The 17,328-nt window shown below is 39.7% G+C and overlaps 1 protein-coding gene across 2 annotated transcripts in view; it reads left to right on the top strand.

Moving 5' to 3' along the window:
* Positions 1-17,328, top strand: part of DDAH1 (dimethylarginine dimethylaminohydrolase 1) — a 142,968-nt gene that overhangs the window by 112,242 nt on the left and 13,398 nt on the right. The window lies entirely within an intron of this gene.

Genomic DNA, 17,328 nt, shown 5'->3' with positions numbered 1-17,328 from the left:
GCTGAGTACTTGCTTCCTTCAGAGTCTGTAAAACTACTTCTTGCATATTCATGCAAAGCTGAGAGCCCAAGGGTTTCTGGGTAGTCTTATTGCATTTGAAACACTTTGTAATGGGTTGCAATCTATTCTTGGTTAATGAAGTGGGTTCTTATGGAGATAGTCATCATGCCTGTCTCGGTTGTAGTAGATTTAATAGTGTATGCATTGTATATTTAAATGAAATAATCCATCTAGCAATTCTCTGCTAAAAAGCCCAGAATGCAGAGTACATTTAATACATACTTAACATAGAGTTTATCTAATACAGGGAAGGAAGAAAGGAGGACCTATTATTACCATATTTTACTGTTGATATGGCCAAAGTACTGGAGATTAGGTTGATTTGAAATTTCTAAAGATATTTGATACCAAGTCTTACCCTACAAATACTATTATCTAAGCAAAATTAGCCTTTAGAGCAATCTGCCCTTGCTATAGTTTTTCTCCTACACTTTTCATCATTGCCTTCGTGCCCCTGGGCAATCACTACCTTCATCCTGCTCCTCTAGCTATAAAAGAAAATACTATAAGAGTAATTAATTCGTGTGTAGGCAGTAGATCTACTAGTACTCTTCCAGGAGGAATGTTTGTCTTCTCAAAAAGATGAGAACTCCAGTTGCCACCCAGCTGGAACTACTGCTCCAAACATAATTTGAGCAACAGAATCCAACCTCCAAAAAGTACATATTATATTATCTCATTCACTTAAAGTTAAACAAGAGATAAAACTACTCTATGCTGTTAGCAGTCAGAATAGTAGTTACTTTAAAAAGAGGGAGGGAGTCATGGTGTGGAGGGCCATCTTGTATGTTACACTTTAATTTTTAAAGTTTAATAAAAATACATATATTGTTGGAAGTGGGCTGTGATTAACTTACAGAAACAATTCTCCAGTAGCTGGGTCTAAGTCTCAAATCCCTGCTTATCGCCTATACGATGCCTGTCTTGTCCACAGACTAGCCTGGTGTTTTTTTTTTAACTAAGGAAAAAAAGACAAACTTCGTACCTCTTGACCAATATCTCCCCATTTCCCCTTGCCTGCCGGTCTTTGTAAACCTTAAATATATACAATTTTTAATTGTCCTTTATATGTCAGTAAAGTTGGGGAGGAAAAAAGACATGATAAAGAGTAGATTTGCACCACATCTCACCTGTTCTTTTTCTAGATCTGTGACAAAATTGACTTGCTTTCCAGAAACCTGGATTAATTACATGCTCTCTGTCACGGAAGGACAGATCGTAATTCTTGCCCTCAGGAGGGACTCGCAGTAATGATTTGTAACTCAGTCTCCTTGGTAGCATTCAGCCTTCCAGCCAACTGGGGGGAAGAGAAAGGACGGAAGGAAGTAAGGACAAAGGGAGGGAGTGAGGGAGAGAAGGAAAGGAGGTTGGGAAGAGTGACACTTAGCTAAAACTTTCCTGAAACTAATCAGATGAGGAAGATGCTGCTCTACCCAAGCTTGGAGCTCCAGGAACTTGTGGCACTGACATGTTGGGGGGGGGGGGGGGGCGGGGGGCGGGGGGGTGTGTATCATCTGCTGGCCGGGAGGCAAGAGGCGCATCCCCACCTTCCTAACCTAACCCCACACAGGAGACCAGGTATTTTCTCCGTAGGGCATCTGCAGTTTTATTTAGTGGCCTTTCTTTTATTAATAATTTTATTCTTTTGTATCACAGTGAATTATTGTTTAAGAAGACTTTTAATAGAAGTACTAAAAGGATGTGGTAAGAAAAGAATTATGAGATCACCACTCCATTTTTTGTGCCTTTGTCATATAAATGGAGCTGAAATATAGTACATGGAATTCCAGTATGCTTGTAATTTTAAATTAAAATGATCATAATGCATTTGGATGGAAATGTCTTTAAGTTTTTTATCTACTTCCTGAAATAACGAATTACATTTGTAAGATTCCTTGAATGAGGACATAGGCTGCTTGCTTTAAGCTAATTTCAATGGCATAGGATGCAGCGTGTTTTTCTTTTGAATGACTAACTATATAATAGAGGTCACTCAGTACTTCCTCTCATTTTGACTCAGCTTCAGCATTGATTTTATGTCCAAAAATGTCCATGTTATTTTATAGGTGGTCATATAAAACATGAAGATGGAAAAATCCTTGATGTGTTTGGATTTTGTATGTTTTTTTAATCGCCTGGAATTTCCTTTAATGACAACTGGAACAGCAAGAGCAAAAACCAAAAGACAGAATGAGAGGTAACTAGTATCAACAGGGTGATTGAAATGGAAAAATAAAGACTTTGCATTTTCATTTGTTGCCACAGGGAATTACAGTCTGTAGCCACAAGATTTCCCACTTTGGGTCTATACTATGAAGGGCAAATTGACAATCCATTGCAGGTTTAATTTAGTCTCAGTATCAGGTTGTCTGTTCCAGTTGTATTCACCAGATCCACAAGACAATAATTTTTTAAAAAAATAATCTACCATGCCTGAATTAAGAAATTAAAACACACAAATCAAATAGACTCTGAGTTTGTAACAACTGTTTATGCTCCTTTTCCTGGCAGCAGTTGCCTTATCTGACAATATTCCCAGAGCTGTATGCCAACAAGGCTGGCAAGGCCAAATAAAATGCTTTGGCATGATAGGGCAATAAATAATCTGAAGCTGTGAGACCAAAACAGCCTTGCTGATTATCAGCAGTAATTCCCAAGGCAGGAAGAAGGCAAAATTAGCCAAGTAGGAGAAAGGGAATAATAATTTTTTTTCTACTGAGCTTTCAAGAAAATGTCAAAGAAAAAAAAAGGAAGAAATTATATTTAAAGCGCTGTCAGTTCCATCCATTATATGATGGACATCAAAAAGTATTCAACAGACTCTATGGGATGTCATTGCAGGAGCTCAAGCATCTTGTTAGGTGGTTGAGCAAATGGCCTTTTAAGGGGTCTTTCAATCCAAGACTCTTGCTTACGAAAGAAAAAGCCTCTGAGTGACCTTAAATTAGTGGTTCCCGGTGAGAGTTGTGGATTAAAATCTCCTCAAGACCTTTCTGTAAACACACTGCCCTGGGCCGATCTCAGAAAATTCTGATGCTCTGGATCTGGTATCCAGCCCAGGTATCTGCATTTTTTAAAATTTATTTTATTGAAGTATAGTTGATTTACAATCTTGTGTTATTTCTGCTGTACAGCAAAGTGATTCAGTTATACATATATATATATATATATATATATATATATATATATATATATATACACACACATTCTTTTTCATATTCTTTTCCATTATGGTTTATCACAGGCTATTGAATATAGATCCCTGTGCAAGATGGTAGGACCTTGTTGTTTATCCATTCTATATGTAATAGTTTGCATCTGCTATTCCCAAACTCCCAATCCTTCTCTCCCCGACCCGCTCCCCCTTGGCAACCACACATCTGTCCTCTACCAAGCATCTGCACTTTTAAAAGCTCCACAGGTGATTCTGGTGCACAGACTAAGTTGAAAGCCATTGCCTTTAAGGATTCCTACAACTTCCAAAAGCATCTAGCTTAGGATCCTGAATAATGTGCACCAGAAGAAGCAATCACTATGTCTATAATAGAGGTACAAAAGAACATCTTCCAAACAGCAGTAAAAGTTAGAGAAAGTATCCAAATTAAAAACCATCGAAAGTTAGAAACTCCTTACTCTTTTGCTGCCTAGAGTTCAACATTGTATAGCTTAAAATACAACACCTAACTGGTTAGTAACTTGAATGGCATCACTCAATCCATTTGGTATGCTAAAATTCTTTATTAAAATATTCTGAGTTATCCAAGAAACAAGAAAAATCTCAAATAAACAACCTAACCTTACACCTAAAGGAACTAGAGAAAGAAGGACAAACAAAACCCAAAGTTAGTAGAAGGAAAGAAATCATAAAGATCAGAGCAGAAATAAATAAAATAGAAACAAAGAAAACAATAGCAAATATCAGTAAAACTAAAAGCTGGTTCTTTGAGAAGATAAACAAAATTGATAAACCTTTAGCCAGACTCATCAAGAAAAAGAGGGAGGGCTTCCCTGGTGGCGCAGTGGTTGAGAATCTGCCTGCCAATGCAGGGGACATGGGTTCGAGCCCTGGTCTGGGAAGATCCCACATGCCACAGAGCAACTAGGCCCGTGAGCCATATCTACTGAGCCTGCGCGTCTGGAGCCTGTGCTCCGCAACAAGAGAGGCCACGACAGTGAGAGGCCTGCGCACCGCGATGAAGAGTGGCACCCACTCACCGCAACTAGAGAAAGCCCTCGCACAGAAGCGAAGACCCAACAGAGCCAAAAATAAATAATTAAATAAATAAAGTAGGTGACTTTAAAAAAAAAAAAAAGAAAAAGAGGGAGAGGACTCAAATCAATAAAATTAGAAATGAAAAAGGAGAAGTTACAACACATACCGCAGAAATACAAAACATCCTAAGAGACTACTACAAGCAACCCTATGCCAATAAAATGGACAACCTGGAAGAAATGGACAAATTCTTAGAGAGGTATAACCTTCCAAGACTGAACCAGGAAGAAATAGAAACTATGAACAGACCAATCACAAGTAATGAAATTGAAACTGTGATTAAAAATCTTCCAACAAGCATAAGTCCAGGACCAGATGGCTTCACAGGTGAATTCTATCAAACATTTAGAGAAGAGCTAACTCCCATCTTTCTCGAACTCTTCTAAAAAATTGCAGAGGAAGGAACATTCCCAAACTCATTCTACGAGGCCACCATCACCCTGATACCAAAACCAGATAAAGATACTACAAAAAAAAGAAAATTACAGACCAATATCACTGATGAATATAGATGCAAAAACCCTCAACAAAATACTAGACAGCAGAATCCAACAGCACATTAAAAGGATCATACACCATGATCAAGTGGGATTTATCCCAGAGATGCAAGGATTCTTCAGTATACACAAATCAATCAATGTGATACACCATATTAACAAATTGAAGAATAAAAACCATATGATCATCTCAATAGATGCAGAAAAAGCTTTTGACAAAATTCAACACCCATTTGTGATAAAAACTCTCCAGAAAGTGGGCATAGAGGGAACCTACCTCAACATAATAAAGGCCATATATGACAAACCCACAGCAAACATCATTCTCAATGGTGAAAAGCTGAAAACATTTCCTCTTAGATCAGGAACAAGACAAGGCTGTCCACTCTCACCACTATTATTCAACATAGTTTTGGAAGTCCTAGTCACGGCAATCAGAGAAGAATAAGAAATAAAAGGAATACAAATTGGAAAAGAAGAAGTAAAAGTGTCACTGTTCGCAGATGACATGATACTATACATAGAGAATCCTAAAGATGCCACCAGAAAACTACTAGAGCTAATCAATGAATTTGGTAAAGTTGCAGGATACAAACTTAAAGTACAGAAATCTCTTGCATTCCTAGACACTAACAACAAAAGATCAGAAAGAGAAATTAAGGGAACAATCCCATTCACCATTGCAACAAAAAGAATAAAATACCTAGGAATAAACCTACCTAAGGACGTCAAAGACCTGTACTCAGAAAACTATACAGCACTGATGAAAGAAATCAAAGATGACACAAGCAGATGGAGAGACATACCATGTTCTTGGATTGGAAGAATCAATATTATGAAAGTGACTATACTACCCAAAGCAATCTACAGAGTCAATGCAATCCCTATCAAATTACCAGTGGCATTTTTTACAGAACTAGAACAAAAAAATCTTAAAATTTGTATGGAGACACTAAAGACCCCGAATAGCCAAAGCAGTCTTGAGGGAAAAAAATGGAGCTGGAGGAATCAGGCTCCCGGACTGCAGACTATACTAAAAAGCTACAGTAATCAAGACAATATGGTACTTGCACAAAAAAAGAAATATAGATCAATGGAACAAGATAGAAAGCCCAGAGATAAACCCACACACCTATGGTCAACTAATCTATGACAGAGGAGGCAAGGATATACAATGGAGAAAAGACAGTTTCTTCAATAAGTGGTGCTGGGTAAACTGGACAGCTACATGTAAAAGAATAAAATTAGAACACTCCCTAACACCGTACACAAAAATAAACTCAAAATGGATTCGAGACCTAAATGTAAGACCGGACGCTATAAAACTCTTAGAGGAAAACATAGGAAGAACACTCTTTGACATAAATCACAGCAAGATCTTTTTTGATCCACCTCCTAGAGTAATGGAAATAAAAACAAAAATAAACAAATGGGACCTAATGAAACTTAATAGCCTTTGCACAGCAAAGGAAACCATAAACAAGATGAAAAGACAACCCTCAGAATGGGAGAAGATATTTGCAAATGAATCAATGGACAAAGGATTAATCTCCAAAATATGTAAACAGCTCATGCAGCTCAATACTTAAAAAAACAAACAACCCAATCACAAAATGGGCAGAAGACCTACATAGACATTTCTCCAAAGAAGACATACAGATGACCAAGAGGCTCATGAAAAGCTGCTCAACATCACTAATTATTAGAGAAATACAAATCAAAACTACAATGAGGTGTCACCTCACACCAGTTAGAATGGGCATCATCAGAAAATCTACAAACAACAAATGCTGGAGAGGGTGTGGAGAAAAGGGAACCCTCTTGCACTGTTGGTGGGAATGTAAACTGATACAGCCACTATGGAGAACAGTATGGACGTTCCTTAAAAAACTAAAGATAGAATTACTATATGACCCAGCGATCCCACTATTGGGCATATACCCAGAGAAAACCATAATTCAAAAAGACACAGGCACCCCAGTGTTCATTGCAGCACTATTTACAATAGCCAGGTCATGGAAGCAACCTAAATGCCCATTGACAGATGAATGAATAAAGAAGATGTGGTACACATATACAATGGAATATTACTCAGCCATAAAAAGGAATGCAATTGGGTCATTTGTAAAGACATGGATGGACCTAGAGACTGTCATACAGAGTGAAGTAAGTCAGAAAGAGAAAAGCAAGTATCGTATATTAACACATATATGTGGAATCTAGAAAAATGGTACAGATGAACCGGTTTGCAAGGCAGAAATAGAGACACAGATGTAGAGAACAAACATATGGGCACAAAGCGGGGAAAGCAGCAGTGGGGGTGGTGGTAGTGTGATGAATTGGGAGATTGGGATTGACATGTATACACTAATATGTATAAAATGGATAACAAATAAGAACCTGCTGTATAAAAAAATAAATAAAATAAAATTCAAAGAAAATATTCTTGAGTTATCAAAAATCACTAATTTTATCATTTGCTGAGAATAGGAAATTTGCATTTGGCTCATTTTTCCATACCCCCTCCCCCAACACATACACACAGAAAAGTCTAACAACAGGACCTGATCTTGATGTACAGAGATTTGTGTCAAAGAGGAAAAAAAAGGTTAAACTTCATACTGATATTAGAGAACTTACTTTTAAAAATAATCATATGTTGATTCTACTAAAGAAGCATGGCCATCAAAAGGGCCAAAATGGATTTGAGGGCAAAGCAGAGATCTTAGAATCCAAATTCACAGGTTGTCCTTCTGGCTCTGCCTCCAGCTGTCCCTGTGTGACCCCTGTCTCCTGTACTCAGTCTTGTCCTGAAAAAACAAAGTCGAATCAGCCTCTCTAGGGAATGAGAGCTTCGTTCCTCCCCATTGGAAATTTCATGACGGGCAGTCAAGGTGAAGGACTGTGTCTCAAACTTGGGAAAAAGTAGCAACCATTTAATTATAAAGCACCCAGTGATATAGATAGTTCCAAAGTGGGTTCACTGTAGACTCTTGACCACTGTGACATCGTCCTTTCAGTGGCTGTAGGTGATAGAAGACTTGTGCTTAGCTGAGTTTTTCATTCCTGCTTAAGGATAGAAAAGCGCAGAAGACTCCATCCTAGTTCCATTTTTCTTTGAGGAGGCTTCAATTGTGTATATAACTATTAAATTGGATATCTGACAAACAACATCATTTCCTAATTCATACATAAAAATCTGATAGAAAAAAAAAAAAAAGGTAGGGTTTCCAAAACCTTTTATTGCTGTCTCTTCTGCAAAAAAGGCTTTTCAAAAGACGATTGAAAAGAGCACAGCTGAGTTTGAAGCTCGGGCTTCTTGAGCATCATACAGCAATTTATTGAGCAGCAACTGTATGAAAGATAGTGTCTCACACACGGGGACACTGAGATGGATGAGAAACAGTCTCTGCCCTCAAGACCCCTCCAGTTGAACTGGAGAAACAGGACAGTGTGGGTGTAAGATTAAGGCAAACGCCTACTAAATGGCCCAAGGCCCTAGTAGAAATGATGGGAGTTCCGAGGATGGAGTGATCACAGGAGGTGGGAGCCAAAGTCTGGGTGGACCTGAATGAGCAGCAAGCCATATACGGGCACAGAGGATGAGTGGTCACTACTAACAGGACGACTGGGGGGATATCTATTTTATAATCAGCAGACGATGGCTAGAACAAGGGGTATGTGCAGGGAAAGAAAGAGATTTAAGGTCTAAGCAATAAGTTGGGGCTGGTCCAAAAGTAAAGGAATCGAGGTCTTCTTATCTGCAGGCTGTGGGGAGCCGCTCAAAAGTTTTTTTAAGCAAAGGTGTAAAAGGTGGTGTTTCAAAAAGATCCGTCTGACATTATGCCTGGAATGATCAACAGGAAGAAAGATTAGGGGTAATAAAACTAGTTAGGTGCCATCATACAGTCCGGAAATAAAGGACAGGAGGGTCTGGACTGGGGAAGCAGGCGTGAAAATGGAGAGCACCGTGCAGGAGGTGAGTTCTATGTAGAGAAATAACAGAACATTGTAACTGATGGGCTTGAAAGGGCAGGGGAAGGAAAAGGAGCAGGTCAACACTTGGACAGATATTTATAGAACTCCTGTTGTGTACCAGGCACTGTACTAGGCCCTAGGGAACAATGATCAACAAAATTACCTCAGAAATGACTACCAGATGGGGCGCCTTTGGTGGAATTCTCGGAAAAGAGTTCAAACTCTCCCTGTCACCATGAATTCAGTTCTCTCCATCAACACAGGAACAAACCACAGAAAATTGGTGGGCAGAATGTGTTGCTGGATCTCACTGACCTAGATTCACAGTTTGAGAACTGAGCTGTACTCAGACACATCCAACTGACAGCAACTCTGGTAGACGTCCTACGTCTAAGCTTGTAAGACACTTAACGGGGTTGGCTTCCATTTCAGTTTCCATTGGCAGCACACAGGAGCTCATCTGAATTTGGAGTCTCTGTCCTTTACCCTTTTCCATTTCTTTTTTATTATCTTTATCTACTCACTCTCAAAGCACACGAAAAAAATCACTTTGACATTTGCATGCCCTCCATCTCCAGCAGGGTCCTATTGTTTCTTGGCTGAATTGAGGTGGCAGAAGACTGCAAAACACCCAGGATGATTTCTGCCTCATGGGACGAAACTGTACATCACAGCATGACCTATGTGAGGCTCTCACCAGGCCAACACCAGTACTCTTGATGTGGAACAGATTAGGAAACGTGTCAGTTGAGCTGGAGGGAGAATGGTTGAGTTTCGGGTTACTGTTTCTCCGTGGACGTCACATGTATTAAATGCCCTAGGTGTTGATGAGGATCCTATTGCTTGGCTGAAGGTTAATAAAGCATATGGTAAAACGTAGACACTAAATTAGAAGTGACATTTTAACCCTAAATTATTCTCCAGCTTCTAGGGAATACATCCACACTGCCAGATACAATACTGGGATTTCAGCCATCCTTAGACATAATGACATGCAAGAGAAACAAAAGTAAATTTGGGGTAGGGGGGATAAATTAGGAGTTTGGGATTAAAATATACACACTACTATATATAAAATAGATAACCAACAAGAACCTACTTTATAGCACAGGGAACTATACTCAATATCTTGTAATAACGTATAAGGGAAAAGAATCTTAAAAAGAATATATATATTCATATATATATATGAATAAGTGAATCACTTTGTTGTATACCTGAAATTAACACAATATTGTAAATCAACTATATTTCAATAAAAAATTTTTTTAATTGTAAAAAAAAAAGTAAATTTGCCACCGCCTTCTTGCAAAACCACTCCAGTAATACTACCCTGCTCTTAATAATTGCTTACTATTTCTCCTTGTTTTCATCTTTCAAAATGTCACATTAGTCCAGCAATCTTTAAGAGTATTTCTAAATCTGTTTTTCATTTATGGTCACTGGATGCTGCCATTGGGGCCCAATATTACCCAAACACTACCTGTCTACAGATGTAAAAAGCTTTGGAGATAGGTTACAACAAGCCATTCCCTTTTATCTCTTTCTGAAGTGGAACCAAGTTCAAAGCTGTGACCACATATCCAGAGGTGACTCTTGGTACAGAGTTTCAAAAAAAAAAAGCCTATTAGGAGCTAAATAAAAGGTGTTGAATCTGTTACATTCTGTGCACATTTTCTAATCGTCCATTTCTTTTTCCATCCATACCCTGGCAAGTGATAATAGTTCAGTATAGATTAGCTACTAGTAGTTGTAATATTAGGAGCAGTAATGTGTGTGATGATGATGTTAATTTAATTTGAAAACCCTAAGTTAGTGGTTTTTAAACTTTAGCGTACCCAAGAATCACACAGAGTGCACATTTGAAACGCACATCACACTTCTGGGGTTCTCCACAAGAAATTCTGATTCGGCAACCCTGGCACGGAGCCCAGGAACCACTGCATGATTCGGAGGCAGGTAATCTGTAGACCACACTGTGAGAAGTACTGACTGTCTGGAGTTCACCAGACATCAGTTTCTATACATTAGCATTTGAGGGCAGGGGGAGAAGATTCATGCTATAAGTAAATTGCATGTGTCTTTGGACAGAAAATGCCATCTAATATCATTCAGAATAGTATCTTATTGAATAACATAACTGGCACTTCAGAGAAATAACTCTCATGTAATAGAAAACCATGCAAAACTTCACTAGTGAAATACAAGTGCCTATGAAAAGCTAATTTTCTTTAAAATACTGTGTCTTTTTAGGGGGAAATGCTTCCAGAATAAACGACATCATGTGTTCCATCTAGAGCCTTTCTCTCTGTTGATAACATTTGCATATTAAAATACAGTATATCTGCAGTGAGTGCTTATTGCTCTAATTCTCATTAGGCACGTAGGCTCTTAGACTTGAATAGAAAAGTCTGAAGGTGTGAAGTCCTGTGGCTTGAAAACAAGCAGGATACTAAATTCTTCAAGTAGGAATAGTGGAAAGAGGAAGGAAACTCAGATGTTTACTTGGGTAGGAAGTTGTGTGGTCCCATCCATGAGCTTGTTAGGGAGAATTTGAGAAGGGCCCCTGGAGAGCACCCAAAGCTGATTAAAGCTGGATCTTCAGTAACAAGTATTGGTTGCATGGAAGATTGTGGCACAAGCGCCAACTGGCAGCTCTTCTTTGCTCTTCACTGAAGGTTGAGCTCTGAGTGAATGTGTCTTATAGGAAATTGCATCAGGAGATTTTACGAGGATTTTAAGAGTTACTGAAATGCCAAAATGCACTGCTGAAAGATAATTCATTCAGTCAGTCAACATGTAACGAGTATGTATTGAGTGCCTACCCCATGCCAGGCCCTGCACAGAGGGCCAGTGATATGACTGTGCCTCACTGGAAGCTTCTAATAATCATCTGTCCGCCTGAGATGACTTGGATACCTTGACTCAAATCCAAACAGTATATCAATCACCTAAAGGGGCGGAGGTCAAAATATGAATAGTGGGGATGTAAAAAATATTACTCTCTGAACCAATTGATGACAGTCAGTTGCCTTCTCCAACTTCCATACTACCCTTCCTTCTTATTAACTGAACCTTGAGTTTTAAATGAGCACATTTCCGGGACTTCCCTGGTGGTGCAGTGGTTAAGAATTCGCCTGCCGATGCAGGGGACACGGGATCAAGCCCTGGTCCGGGAAGATCCCATATGCCGTGGAGCAACTAAGCCCGTGCGCCGCAACTACTGAGCCTGTACTCTAGAGCCCATGAGCCACAACTGCTGAGCCCACGTGCCACAACTACTGAAGCCCACATGCCTAGAGCCCGTGCTCCGCAACAAGAGAAGCCACCGCAATGAGAAGCCCAAGCACCACAACGAAGAGTAGCCCCCTCTTGCCACAATTAGAGAAAGCCCGTGCGCAGCAACGAAGACCCAACACAGCCATAAATAAATAAATAAATTTATTTATTTATTTAAAAAATATATATATGAGCACATCGCCATTTGGAATAATGTCCACATTTCTCAGCTTTCTTTGTCCTACGTATAACAATGAGACTAAGTATTGCCCGATGATATGAAAGTAGAGGTGCTCTGTATGAGATCCAGGAAGCCTGGATTTGAAAGGAAAGAGTTGTGCCCTTCTCCCCTTCCTGAATCTTGAGAAAGGGATGTGATAGTTAGAGCATAAACAGCTATTTTATACCATGAGGACAAGGGCTGTATCCCAGGTATGACACAGCAAAAAGCTAGAAGAACTTCAGCCCATGATGACTGTCAAGTCACTATACTGCACTACAACCTCAAAACACCTTTCACACGAGAGAGAAATAAACTTTTAAAAGTTGTTTTGAGGGGGCAGGTACTTTCTGTCACAACCAAATTTAGTTCTCGGTGATAAAAAACTATCTTCACTAGCCATGAACAGAAAACCCAGTTCAAGCTGGCCGAAACAGTGGAGGAGAGTTACTGGTCCATGTAGTTCTGAAGTAATACAGACTTTAGGGTAGGTTTGATGGGTCTGCTCAATGATGCTGTCAAAGAACCAGATTCCTTTCTTCTCTCTTCACCTTCCACAGATGAGCTTCATTATAAAGCTGGCTCTTCTTCAGGGGAGCACAGTGGTTGCCAGCAGCTCCTGGCTACTTGCCTCCTCACACACATTCAGGGAGGGGGACATCAGTCCTCTCAGAAAAGTAAGGAAGCTTCTTTCAGATCTTGTCCATTCTTATTAGTCCAAATCGATCATCTGTCCATCCCTGAGCCACTAATATAACCAGGGGGTGAATTTCTCTGGACCTGCAGTTTCCTGACTGCGTCGAGGCACACTGGGGCACCACAAACAAACTCACAGGGGCACCATGGCAGAAATTTAAATTTTTCAAAAAGAACACAGATACACCTGTCAGACATCACACACAGTTCTACTATTAAGTTGTTTGGACCTAACTACTTAATAAACAGAAGTGTTAGATTTGTAGGGGTTTATTTTATTTGTTGGTTTTGGTTTTGGTTTCATTTTCTTTTCTTGGCCTAAAGGCACCATGAAAATATTAATGAGAGACTTACAGGTACTGTGAACCAAGAAAGGAACCTTTGGCCTAGAGTCTCAGTCCTGGAGTCAGAGGTGGAATTAGCTTCCCCCAGATTATGGGGGCTGCACAGAGAGGTGTGGATTTACAAGTGAAAACTGGGGTGATTGCTAAGAAAGCAGAGAATAGATGTGTGGGAGGCAACCACAATGTCCATAGGCCCTTGGAAGAGCTAAACGCTGCATTCTTCTTAGGGAGAGAAGTGCCTTTGTTTAGGAAAATACAATAAGTCCTTTGGGGTGAAAGGTGAGACCCTTGAAGGCTTGGGATCAGCAGGAGACAATACAGCAAAAGAGAAAGCAAAACTGTCCTTTGTTAGAAGTAATAGGAATGTGGAGATAGGGAAAGAGGAGAGAAAAGGGAAAGAGAAGAGATCTGAACCACAAACCAGAGTTGTCAAGTCTTTGAAGAACACCAGCATTTCGTATTCTAAGTGTCTATATTACTGCAATACTCCAACCTGCCAAACTTGAGAAAAATCTATCACCCAGGTGAACAGGGTTTTCTTTTTCAGGCAATCAAAGAAAGGCTGAGGTCCCTGCTTATGTTGACATCATTTAAAAGAGGAATAGCACCTGTAAAATAATTGTGTCTCTGCAGGGATCTAATTCAGTGGAGCCAGAGACAACATGAGAATAACCTGCCTCCTTTCCCCTACCACCCTCTACCCCCCAAATTAGTAGAAATTATAGAGAGGGCACAGAATGGTGGTTCTCAATCCTGTCTACATATTTAGAGTCACCTGGGGAAGCATTTAAAAAGAAACGGTGACGTTTTTCCCCACCCTAGACCAAGTAAATAAAAAATCTCTACGGTTGGAGCTCAGAAATCTATATATTTTTTAAAGCTCCCCAGATGATTCTAACGTGTAGCCAAGGTTGAGAGCCACTGGTCTAGGACATTCCACAAATCAAGGAATAGATCTTGAAGGGAAGAGAGACTCCTTAACTTGGGAGTGGAGGAGGGGGCTGAGGAGGGGTTGATATGGTTCCTCTTTGTCCCACTTAAATTCTTTTTTTTTTTTTTAATTTATTTTATTTATTTTTGGCTGCGTTGGGTCTTCGTTGCTGCGCGCGGGCTTTCTCTAGTTGCGGCGAGCGGGGGCTACTCTTGATTGCGGTGCGCGGGCTTCTCATTGTGGTGGCTTCTCTTGTTGCGGAGCACAGGCTCTAGGCGTGTGGGCTTCAGTAGTTGTGGCACACGGGCTCAGTAGTTGTGGCTCGCGGGCTCTAGAGCATAGGCTGAGTAGTTGTGGCGCACAGGCTTAGTTGCTCTGTGGCATGTGGGATCTTCCCGGACCAGGGCTCGAACCTGTGTCCCCTGCATTGGCAGGTGGATTCTCAACCACTGAGCCACCAGGGAAGCCCCATGTCCCACTTAAATTCTCTCCACCAAACCAAGGTCATTAGAAAAGGCCTGGACTGAGTCGTGAGATCCAGGATCTAGTCCTAGCTTTGCAGTTCACTACCTTTGCGTGATTTGAGGTAAGTCACTTAATTTTTTCTCTCTCCGAACCTCCGTAAAAGAGAAGTGGGCTTGATAAAATGATGTCACTTTCCCAAGTTCTCAGCGTACTTATCAGCATTCACTGTCTGACACGAACAAAGGCCAAATCCAGAAGGAAACCACGATTTCTCCTCCCCATTTCAGAAATGTAAAACCTGAAATGCAGAGAGCCCAGGTAACTCCCCACACAGGAGTAGGTGAGGTGAGGACGGCTGCTTTCTTCATCAGCCATGGCTTGGTTGTCCTTTACAGGGGATTTGGGTTTCTTGTACAGGATATGTGGGGACAACGGTGTTTTTCTTAAATACCAATCCATTTCTTATCAGGGATCTTATTCATTCAGAGGAAGAATAGAAGAGTAAATGGTATACTTATTTGGAAGTTTGATTCCTCTCTCTTTCTTTTTCTGGTTGTTTTTCCTCCTGTCTCCCATAAGTATCTGCTCCTCTTTTAAAATATGAATAGATTTGATAGCTTTCTCCTAAAAACAGTGGTTCTCAACCAGAGACAAATTTGCCCCTCCCTCCCGCCCAGGGGTGCATCCAACAATATCTGGAGGTATTTTTGTCATAATGTGGGGGGCAGGGAAGTGGATACTCCTGGCATGTAGTGGGTAGAAGCCAGGGATGCTGCTAAATGTCCTACAATGCACAGGACAGTCCTCACAGCAAAGAATTTTCCAGCCCAAAATGTCAATAGTGCTGAGGTTAAGAAAACCCATCCTAAAACGTGAATGAGATTTGTCACCTCTGTTTCACAGAAATTTCAGTTACTGAGCGTATCACAGTTCAGGTGCTTTTATCCCTGATGCATTTAGCGACAGCAGTGACTCCTGAAGATCAAGTAGCTCATGACAGCAAGAGTGTTCTTCAGTAGGAGGGAATTAAATAGCTATATAAAATCCCAATATTTATTCAGTTTTTGTGTAACATATTATTTACAGGCATTGGAACTACTTCTGGGCAAAAATGTCATAACTGTAAGACAATCACAGAAATTGCCTTCACGAGTACAAAACCTGCAGAGGCTTTTGTTACCAGACTTTGAGAGAAGTGGACTTTGGGACCCCTAGAAATTGAGATGTTCAGGCTCCTTCACTGACAAGCTCAGTGGGAGATAAACAGGTTTTGTTTTGAGTATGTATATGTGTAAAAAATGATCTGAAGGACTCATATCAAACTTAATAGTGGTTTCCCATAGGGAAAGGGAGAAGAGAAAAGAGAAAGATGGGATAGAGGGGGAGAAACAGGACTTCATCTTTTTTTTATAAATCAGCTTTATTGAAATATAATTTCCATACAATAAAATTCACAAGCTTTAATTGTGCAATTCAGTGGGCTTTGACAAATGTATACAGTTGTGTTAAGTCCAATAGAACTTTTAATTTTTCATATTTGAATCTTGTACAAGAAACTTGTGTTTTGTATTGTTTATAATTTGTATTTTGGTTTATAATTTAAAAACATGTTTGTAGAAGAACCGTTCGAAATTATGTAATCATACCGCCCCTCATTTTGTAAAAGCGGCTTACAAAGATGCATGAAGCATAGCAAAATAACATAACTGGAAATGAAAGGGATATAAAAGGAGAAACAATAATTTAAATTGGAGCCAAGTTTAAGAATGCAAACTGTGAATTCTCATTTCCTCTTTACACGTAGGACATTCAGACTTTAAGCTTCCAGTCATCTTCTCTTGTATGTTTGAGAACTTCATTGAATTTAGGCTCCTATTTAGCAAATCCAATTTGCTATCCTTCCTTTTAAGTATTCATGATAACTTATACCATCAGTGTTTTTCATAAGCTCATTGAAGGCTAACCCCCAAATATTGTTTGCCCATGAGAAAGCAACAGCTACATGAGCCAAGTTTTAAAACTAAAGTTATCCTTGGTACTAACAAAGAAGGTAGAGAGTGACTTAAGGTAACTTTCTATGAAAAGCCAACTTCTGCTCTAATTCAGGAACCAAGTCTTGTAAAACCACGAAGTCCCCTGTGCAGGGCAGGGGTTTGCTGGAGCCAGCTTCAACTAGCTTACCAGGGTCAACTGTTACATTCTGGGGAATTTTGACAGCTGGTTGTTAAACACATCCATTATTAAAAATCAGATTACATAAACTTATGATTAAATAAATTTTATTAAAAACAAAGGTAATAAATATTTAAAACTCATCCCTTCCTAATTATATTAGTACATTTTACCATTAGCTGTGCTCTTACAGTTATTTACATCTGTTTATGTGCGTATGGTGATGTTATGTAACAGTGTGCCCATGCACATCCCTTCCCAATGCCGTATTCAGATGTCACTTTGGTAACTTGAAATTGCCTATGGTGAGAATGTTTGCACCACAGAAATCAGCAAATCTACAAAACAGGACTTGATTTATCATTTTATTGATTGTCTAGACGTAAGAAAGTGATGGGGAAATTTTTAGTCAC

This window comes from Balaenoptera ricei, chromosome 1, assembly GCF_028023285.1.
Source record: "Balaenoptera ricei isolate mBalRic1 chromosome 1, mBalRic1.hap2, whole genome shotgun sequence".
Lineage (NCBI taxonomy): Eukaryota > Metazoa > Chordata > Mammalia > Artiodactyla > Balaenopteridae > Balaenoptera > Balaenoptera ricei.
This window is presented reverse-complemented; position numbering and strand designations above follow the sequence as displayed.